The sequence below is a fragment of the Grammomys surdaster genome, unplaced genomic scaffold (assembly GCF_004785775.1).
Source record: "Grammomys surdaster isolate TR1022 unplaced genomic scaffold, NIH_TR_1.0 238, whole genome shotgun sequence".
Lineage (NCBI taxonomy): Eukaryota > Metazoa > Chordata > Mammalia > Rodentia > Muridae > Grammomys > Grammomys surdaster.
Window position 1 is genome coordinate 3,287,232 of NW_021604683.1, and position 8,632 is coordinate 3,295,863.

Here is an 8,632-nt window from a genome sequence, read left to right on the forward strand (position 1 = left end):
CTTTGTGCCTGGCTTCTCCTCCCATAGGCCTTTGTGCCTGGCTTCTCTTCCCAGCACATCTCAAGCCTGTTCTCTGCTGTACTATGTTGGCGCTATCAACTTTTCATGGCTGAGTAGTCCACTGTGCAAAGTGGCTTGTCTGTGGGCAGTATTAGCTGGTGTGGATCTGAGCTAGCTCTTCCTGTAGAAGCCTGTGCCCAGCTAAGTGCACTGAGGGATGAGGCTGAGTGTGCCCAGCATTTGTTTCAGCCTCTTTCTAGCTGTGTCTCCCGAGCTCACAGATTCTCCCAAGATCGTTGGCTATATGCTGAATTTAGAAAGAAGTCACAGAAGGCATCCTGCCCTCAGATGCAACAGATCCTGATAGACAGATAAGAACAGGCTCCTACCAGTCCAGGGCTTGGTTATCATAGCGGATCCCATCCAGTCTGAGGAACCCCAGTTGCTAGGGGGTACTTGGTTGTTTTTTTTTTTTTTGCTTGGTGTGAATGTCTATATGACAGTAAGAGTCTCCAGCTAGGTCCCCGCTACACCACTAAATATTTTAGCAAAGGAACATTTTTTTTTAACCGAGTGGCCAGATGTCCAAGTTGACAAAGTGCTTAAGGCGTTTGCCTGATAAAAAGCCCGAGCCCCTGCTAGACGGAGATTGAAAACTTGCCCGAGGCGAGTGTGTGATATTAAAAACATTCCTGGCTCCTTTGTGCAGTCTCTGTGCGTGGAGGTTTGAAGTGGGCATCCATCTGTCGCCGCAGCGTGGCCTGACACTCAACAAAGCCCGATCGATCTTGGAGTAGGATGCTCTGCAGAGTAGGACCATGAGGCCAGGAGCCGGTTCCACACTGAGGGGGCGTCATCAATATGTATGAGCTAGGCTGTGGCTGAGATGGGCTTATGGAGGGGACGTAGACTGGTCTGTGGACTCACAGCCAAGCCTCTTCCCAGCTTTGTCTCCTAGCTCCGCTAGCTGGGGATACTTGCCTCTTGGAAAACTATCTCCGGCATCTAGGAACCATCAAAGAACAGGAAGAATCCAATGGAGGCTACAATTTTCTCCTAGGAAGAGGTGGACATGGGTCCAGGGCCTGAGCAAAGCCAGATGTTTACCCAGACAATAAGGGAAGGGGGAAGAGAGAAGGCCCTGGGAGGATAGCTGAGGTTCCCAGAAGGTGCCTATGGAGATCAGTAGAGCTCCTGACCTTGGCTATGGCTTAGTGTCCAGGAGATTGATTGACTTTTAAATGACTGAATACATGTGGCTGCATGGAGCTCCCTGGCACTGACAGGGATCAGGACACACAGTATTATCAATATGGAAGACATCCTATGGGTCTAACCTATACATCATAGTTTTGCTTGTAATCATTAGCACTGTGCCATTACGATGCTAGTGACCATCTGTGTGTAGCCTGCCATCTCACTCGACTCTGACAGACCCTCAAGATGAGGACAGAATCTCCTGCCTTTTGGTCATTGCCCAGGCTGGACAGGAAGTAGACTCTGCCTCTGAATCCCTAGCTCTGCTCTTCTTGCCTGGGAACAGGTGTCTACTTTTGCTTTCTTCTTGGTCACTGCACAGACTCAGTGGACACGTTTAGCTCTGAAGGAGTCTGGTGACCAAATAAGGATCTAGTGTGAATTCCAGAACCTGGCTACCAGGGCAAGCTCAATCTGGCTGCTCAGCCTGCATGTGTTCCAGAGCCATGAGATCTCCTCCGCTCAGCTCATTTTGATGTGGATGAATATATCCTTTCTTGACTTCTGAGCATGAAGGCTGATAGATTCCTGGACTTAAGAGGAGGGAAAAGCCACACAGGTGAGGTGTGTAAGCACAAGTGACGTGCTTGTGTAAGGCGGACCCTGATTGGGAGTCATCCTTAGTTAAGGGTTCTTAGTTTCCTTTTGGTTGCTGTGATACAGCACTGATCAGAAGCAACTTGGGAGGAAGGTTTTATTTGGCTTATGCTTCCAGATTACAATCCATCACTGAGGGAAGTCAGGTGGAAACTCAAGCAGGAACCTGGTACAGAAATCATTTCTGCTTTGCTCTCAGGCTTACTCACCTCAGGGTTATAGCGTCTAGCTTTCTTCTTTTCTTTAGACTTATGTGTATAAGTGTTTGGCCTCATATGCATGCCACATGTGTTCCTGTGCCTGTGGGGTCCTGAAGAGGGTATCAGAGTCCCTCAAACTGAAGCTACACCCACCATGTGGGTACTGGAAAACAAAACTCGGGTCCTCTGGGTGACTGGCAAGGGCTCTTAAATACTGAGCCATCTCTCCAGACCATTTGTTAGCTTTCTTATACAGCCCAGAAATAACCTGCCTGGGGATGGTACTTCCCACAGTGGACTGAGGCCTTATGCATCCGTTAATAATTAACACAGTTTGGCACAGATATGTCTACAGATGAACCTAATGAATACAATTATTCAAGTAGACTCCTTTTGCGAGGCGATTCTAGGCTGTATCAAGTTGACAGTTATTACTACTTGGACAGGTGAAAATGCGCAGATAAGACAGTCAGGTAAGGCACATAGATGAAATAGTTACTGTTTGCTTGAGCTGTGCAAGGGGCTCACCACCAGGCCGACTTTCGGGTTCTCAAAGCCATAGGGCTGGAGAGATGGCTCAGTGGTTAAGAGTACTGGTTAAGTACTCTTTCCAGAAGTTCTGAGTTCAATTCCCAGCAATCACATGGTGGCTCACAACCATCTGTAATGGGATCTGATGCCCTCTTCTGGTGCGTCTGAAGACAGATCACTCATACGCATAAACATTAATATTAAAAGAACTAATCAGCCTCAGCACCACTTGGCTCAGCCCAGTCAAAGCCCTCTCTTTCGTTTTTTTCCCCCCAGGAAGGTAGTCCTGCCCATGTCTCCAAAGTCCCCTTCATGGTACACCTTTGGTCACCATACAGAATCTATGTGAGCGGTGAACATCCAACCTATACCCAGCTTTTTGATGGGCTTTATCTGCCTTGAAGATACTTCTGAGCCTGAAAAATTACAAATAAACAGAAAGCTGGCCAATCAGACTGGTTGGAAACAAGGACTTAGGGCTGCAGATCTGCTAAGGGCATCATGATTGGTGGAGAATCTGCAGGGCAGGTAGCAAGGATGCATGTGGGGAGATAAAAGGAGAGAAGGGATCCCAGAAGAGGAGCAGGTGGGAAGGATGCAGTGGGAAGGGGAACAGGCGGGAAGGGAAGCAGGTGAGAAGGGGAGCAAGAAAGAATGAATCAAGTGGGCAGACTACAGTGGGAAGGGGAACAGGTGAGAAAGAGAGCAGGTGGGGAGGGGAGCAGGTGGGGAGGGGAGCAGGTGGGGAGGGGAGCAGGTGGGAAGGGAAGCAGGTGGGAAGGGGAGCAGGTGGAAGAAGCTCAGGTAGGAAAGTGCTCTCCTCTCACCTCTTCTCCTATATTCTTTATTCCTTCATGCTTCCTCCTCTCCTCTCTTCTTTCCTCTCTTGCCCCTCCTTTCTTCTCTCTTCTACTGTTCTCTCCTTTCCATTGGAGCAGGCACTGTTTCCTCTGGCTATTGAGGGTTGAGGCCACCCTCCTAACTACTGGCATTCAGCCTGTATAGAAAGTCTGGCTACTATAGTCTCTTTCTTAGGGTAGCCCCCTACCTGCCTGGAGCTTCTAGTAGCCCTCCATGCTGTGAGGCCAGGATGTCTCAAAGTGAGTGCCTAGGAAACCTTGGCACAGGGAAGTTTTCAAGGAATCTTTTTTAGAAACCTTCCAAGGTGCCACCATAATCCTGACTGGACTAAGCAGGGCATTTGTCTTCTATGGGTGAGGCTGAGTCAAGGAGACCTTGGTTCATGTTCTGGTCTTTGTAGGCAGCAACTGAGAGATCTGAGATGCATCCCTTCACCTCCTCCTGTCTCTCACCTGTGAGGTAAGAATAACAAGATATGACTATATGATTTTTGTCTTCTGGATGCTTGTGTTTCCAGAGCATGTGCCATGCACAATAGCACTGAGCCCACATGGCTTTAGATATCTCCACACTGTAGCTCCTGGGCAGAGAGCAGAGAGGTTGCTGGGCTGGCAAGTGTCTGTGCTGCTAGTTCCCGGATCAGGTAGTCTCCCTGTATGTGTGCAATGTAAACTGTGTAACTCTAACCCTCACATGTAGGGATAAGGTTAGGGACACATAGCTAGCCAGCTGTAAGCCTCGAATTCCTCTAGCAGAATACAGTCAGAGGAAAGACAGTGTAAACCTGGTACCCAAGGTGAGCCTGAGGCATAGCTGAGTGACTGGCTCTATACAGATTGAAGGATCTTCCTGAGGCTGCTGATGGAGGCCCTGGAGCTCCACAACTAAGTATCGTGTACTGCAACTAAGTATCGTGTACTGGATGGTTGGGAACAAAATTGCCCCTCCTACCCTCAGAGGTAGAAACCTGAGTTGCTGGCAGATCCTTCCACAGCTGCTCTTTTGCTGCTGCTGGCAGTGGCTGTCAATCCTTCTGCCCCACCCCACCCCTTCTCCCCTCCATTTGTAAGTCATTGTTCCCAAGTGGTTCTGTCTCTGAACTCCTGCTGTGGCTCTCACAAGGATGCAGGGAACAGGACGGTGGAGGATATTGCTTCCTCTCCAGACTTGCAGCTTTATCACATTTCATCAGACAGGTCATAGTCACAGATCCTGGAAACAGGGCGGTGACCTGTTCTGCATGATGTAGTCCCGTGTATGAAGACTAGTCTAAGGTGCAGTGAGACCAAGAGAGGGAAGCAGGTCCAGGATTGTGCAGGGATGTGCTCAGCCTGCTGGGGACTCACAGAGCATCTGGGGTGGCAGGAGGGCCAGTGGGTCCCATGTTTGGATAAGAGGAGTATGAACACAAGACAAAGCAGTAGCTTTATTCACCAGAATGTGCTGGTTTCTCTCAAACCCACTTCAGTCTAGCACAACCTCAGCTTGATTACTGCCTGGGAGAGCTGGATGCACCACTCTGATAAATTTTTATGTTTCACTTATAGTTTCCGGGACTTTATGCAAAACGCACTATCAGAGTTATTTAGGGCTCATCATCAAAGTTACTGCTCATGGTGGCTAAGGCCATATCATACTGGAACTGTATATACACATCTTGGGAATCATCACGCAGCCCATAACAATACCTACAATGGTAGAGGAAAATTCACAGAGTAGAAGCATGTGGGGAAGAGGATCTCCCCCTTGTCCCATTATCTATTCTTGAACACTTTCCCTAGAGGCCCATGGTGACCTGTTCACATGTCCTTCCAGAGACTTTTATGGCTGGGTGATTACCCCTTCCTTCAAAGTGGAAGCCATGCTAGCATTGTGACACAGGCCTTTAGTCCTAGCACTCAGGAGGCAGAACTAGGTGGATCTCTGCAAATGCAATCCTAGCCTGGCCTACAAAGTGAGTTCCAAGCCAGCCAATGTTATAAAGTGGGGCTCAGTCTCAAACAAGAACAAATGAAAATGAAAATGGAAACCATATATGCTGCAAAAAAATACTTGTGCTTATGTGTTCACTCGGGTCCTAGAACTGTCAGCATCAGAGAGACGAGATGGATGGCTGATATTAATGGCTTACTGCACAGTGTCCTCTCAGTGAGTGGCCAAGTCATTTCCTGGTCACGGTTGATCGAATGGAACTTATTGGCATCCAGTCACCTGTGCTGCTTGGGCCTCATGCTGGGGTCTGACAGTGCTGAGGGCAGAGCTACCCATTGCCAGTCAGTGTTCTCTCTCCACACTAAGACCAGATGGGTTTCATCCCTCTGAGGAGAACAAGGGTAACAGCAGCAGACACGCTTGCCACCGCTTCCCAAGTGGCATTAGTGTCTAGAGAACCACATGCAAGGCATTTGTTTGCAAGTGTGTGCATGTATGAGCACACACGTGCAAATGTGTGGGTGAGCAGGCTTATGTATGTGCAAGTGTAGGTATGCACCTGTCTAGACATGTGTGGACTGCATGTGTGAACATGTGTAGGTATATGAACATTTGTGTGTGCAGGTGTATACATGTGCAAGTGTGTGTGTGTGTGTGTGTGTGTGTGTGTGTGTGGGCAAGTGCCACATATGGCTATGGCTTTTGGGTCCTGGCCACTTGAGAAGAATGAAGAAGATAATAAGCTTAGTGTAAGCCAGTTTGGTGTGTTAGGGGCTCCCCAGGCATAGGTGGCTATGTGACCTGAGCATTGTCCACGGCCTGGTGGCTGTAAAGGAACCTGAGAGTGGTTCAAGGCTCTGCTGTCACCATCTTAAAATCCTTAATGGTTTTGGAATGAGAACCCCTACTTCATTCTGTGCTTGGACTGAAAACCCCCAGCCCCGTTCCCAGCAGTGCAGGGAGCAGGGATACCTATCATCTTTCAGAGGAAGAGAGAGCAGAGCGTTTTCTCTGGGGGCCCTGCCATGTGAGTTCTCATTTAATATGAGTAATGTGCAGAGAAGCAGGTCAGCATTTCAGATCAGCGCCCAGCACCCGTAACGAGGGCAGCTGCTTCTGTCCATCTGGAGCCTGCCTGGCCCGGTATTCCCATCCCAGGCTCAGCCACAGGTCTTGCCCACCGACGTCTGCTGGTCTCTTCTTAATGAGCGGTTTTGGATTAAAGTGGGAGTCGGCAACAAGGGCACCGATCTATATTAATTCTCAGCAAAATGAAAATTGCAAAGATTTACTTAGGGTCGTTACAGGAGGAAATTTAATCACTGCTTCATCCCTAGCATCCGTTGGCTGGATGCATAACTCTCACCACTGGGGGATTTTGAATCCATGTGTGTGCCTGCACCAGTGTAGGAAGTGGCCCTGGATAACCCTCCAGGGTGAGTAAGGTGTTCTGTCACCTGAACAGTGACTCAACCCTGATATCTCATTTTTGCTTATTAAAGACATCTTCAGATCAAAGAAGTACAAAGTGGAAAAATGACATTTGAGGTGGAAATTTCCCTCCCTATTCCTGTCTCAGAAACAGCCAGCATTCAGTGTTATCTTTCTCCAGCACTCACCAGGCAGTGTTTCAATGTATCCAAGTGTTTCTTCCTTGCCATTCATAGAAACATTCCTTCATAAGATCAAGTTCCTTCACAGCTGGTTTGTAGTCTGTGGTTTCATAGGCTCCTAGCCATGAAGACTAAGCATGAAGCTGCAGCCCTGGGTGATGAGCTCCTGGCCCACACATGCATGGCCTCCCATTTCTGCATAGTCAGCACTGACAGAAATATCCTCGTTCAAGATGCTTAGGTTGACTGTGGCTCTCCTTCCTGTTTTATCTCCATCTGAAGGGCAAATCTGAAGACCTTGCTGTGTTTGAGCCTTAGAAGCCTCTCTAAGAGTGTGGGAGATAAACTTACTCAGAAGAGGTGTTCAGCGTTGGGCCTTCATTGTGGGGCTTCTCTGTACATACTGTTTGGTGGCTAGGAGCTGTGGGAAGGAACATCTTTCTATGTCTTGGGATGGTTTAGTAGGACTTTTTTTTTTTTTTTAAATCAAGATTAAGGCCAAACTGGGATCTTCATCTCCCAAATATCTCTCATACCTCAAAGGCTCTTTCAAGGTCATACCTATAAAAGTCAGGGTGGGGACTTTCTAAGGGAGACAGCCAGGATAGCTGCAGACAGACAATTCATGTCTGAGGGCAAGGGCAAGCACCTAAGTGCATGTGCACACACAGCACAGGCACATGTATGTGCTTTACATATATACATTCAATAATGTTCAGAATCCTGCTGCTCCAGTCTCAGCTCATGTGATGCTCACACAGGACTGGGGACAGCTGGTCAGTTGTTCTTTACCAATCAGGGTTTCCTGTCCAGAGCAACCAGGCCTTTCCAGAGCCATATCCATTAGCACTTCATCTGTGGGCAGTAAGCAGGATATGAAACCCCAAAATGTATGTAGACTACTTTATGGAGTACTTCTTCCTTTATGGTTATGGAAAAGGCTACCCACACAGAGGCCTGGGTGTTGGCAGGACCCATGTGTTTTTTTTTTCCCCCAAACTGGCTGCAGCTGGCAGTGGTGAGTTTCAGAGAGGAAGCTTGAGCAGTGAGCCCTCAAAGTTCCATGGACATAGAACTGGACATGGGAGTGGACATGGGCAGGACTCTGCTCTGCATACAGGTCCTCTGGGAGCAGATTTTGTTCATTCTGGGTGATGTTTTTCCTCCCTCTGGTCCCGAGTCACCAAGGTGGAAGAACAGACTGGAAATCTCTGAATTAACATTGTCTCATTTGGAAGTTCTGATGTTCTAGCATCCTCCATGTAGCGTGTGAGGAAACACAGGTGGGGACGACTGTCCAGAGGCCACCTGAGGCATGTACTCACTCCGATAATCCTGCTTCAGAAGCCTGTTGCTACCATCCCTTGGTGCTAACTGGCTCACAGACGGTGCATTTGCACATTTCTGACACTGATGCTGTTCACACTAGGATATGTTAAACATTGAGTGTGCTTCTCATGGACAGCGTCTCCTGTTCTACATGAAGAATAGCTACAAGGTCTGTGGACTTTGGAGTCCTGGTTCCCACCCACACCATGCCAATCAGACAGGCAGGTCATGCAGTGCTCCTCTGGAGTTGACTCTGACCCTCATCAGACCATGGCATTGCAGCACCAGTCAAGGCAGACAGAACCACTTGCT